The sequence below is a fragment of the Aplysia californica genome, unplaced genomic scaffold (assembly GCF_000002075.1).
Source record: "Aplysia californica isolate F4 #8 unplaced genomic scaffold, AplCal3.0 scaffold00334, whole genome shotgun sequence".
NCBI classification, from domain to species: domain Eukaryota; kingdom Metazoa; phylum Mollusca; class Gastropoda; order Aplysiida; family Aplysiidae; genus Aplysia; species Aplysia californica.
In genome coordinates, this window is record NW_004797604.1 from 523,216 (window position 1) to 524,829 (window position 1,614).

The following is a 1,614-nucleotide window of genomic DNA, read 5'->3' on the forward strand; positions in this document are numbered from 1 at the left end:
GAACTTATTACATGCGTTACGGAGGGGGACCATGATTTATCCTTCAAGTAAAATTGCCAAGTTTCAAAGAGTGACTACAACTGGCAATTTCACAAGTAGGATAAATCATGATCTAATACCATAACGAGTGTAATGATTTTTTAAACCATACTGATAATCAGCAGGAGAAATAGATCCAGACCAACCAAGTTCAAAGACCAGTCAAGTGGATAAAAAGATCCATTCAAGACTCCTATCCTAAAAACAAAACATTCATGCCCACCGGAGTCAGAGTGAGGATTGAAAAACAGTCAGGATTTTTTTTTTTTGGCCACACTAATTATATTTTAAGCTTAAGGTCAGAAACCAAAATTGTTCTGGAGGGAAAATTATTCGTTCATTTCGAAAATGATAAGAAAGCGGGTAAAGGCATTATCTATTGGTTGACATAAATCACCTCGTGAAAAAGTTTTTCGGTTATGAGATAATTGTCTATAGTGCGGTCAAAAATGCATGCTGCAACTTATTGTGAAATATCTCCTTACCTATAGAACATAGATTCACCAACTTTTGCACAATGACTTATACCAATTTGTCTTAACAGGTGAATATTTTTTCAAACTCCTGCACACGGTATTCTAGAAAATTCCTTAATAAACACTAATAAAAAATCCCTGTCGATGGTTCTACAGATTTTAAAAAGTTGACAGCGCGGGCAATATCGCTTTTAAAAAATGTATGTTTAAGGAACATTTAGTGAAAAAAAATGAGTTCATTATAAAAATATTTTTTGTAAGAAGTTTTGCTTCTAAAAAGTGTCATTGGCGAGCTGTGACGTAGTCCATATGCGTATACAAAATGTGTGCGAGAAGCGGGAAGTGCTGTTATCAATCAATCATATTTTCAGCGTGATGAAGATTTATAGTATTTTATATAAATTTATGAAGAAAAGTTTTTAATCGGGCCTCAATTGTTGTGGAAAAATAAGATTAAGTTAAGAGAACTGGATACAAACTGCTGTGCAAAGTATGGTTGACATTGGTTCACCCGTAAAAGAGACATTTGAGGATAAGTTGCGCCACGACTTTTTGACTGCGCTATAGATACTTAGTTCGATCTCCTTTTAACGCGGATAAAATATACTATCAAGTAAGCCATCGTGCACTTTAGGTTATTACGCCAAAAGCATGGTTTTTAGAGGACGAATCAGGATACAGTTTATCACGACTTTCATAGACATTATTGTAGACCTTTAAGGACATACTCGATAATATGGCCCTGTCAGACAAGAAACAAGAAAACGTTCTAGAAGAGACATTTACCAGTTTCTTTCAGACATCGTCAAACTGCACTCTTGACAATTTTTAGTACATTCTTACCTCCTACTCATAGAAAAAGTATCCAAATTATTACACGTTCTTAAAACTGCCTCGAAGCATTACTGGAGATAAAGCTTGTATAGATTGTGGAGAGTTATATTGATTTGAAAAGTGTCTCATTTTGCCTTCCTTTTTTAAACTTAAAACTTTTATTTAATGGGACGTTCATGTACACGCCCACACACGCTCTCTCTCTCTCTCTCTCTCTCTCTCTCTCTCTCTCTCTCTCTCTCTCTCTCTCTCTCTCTCTCTCTCA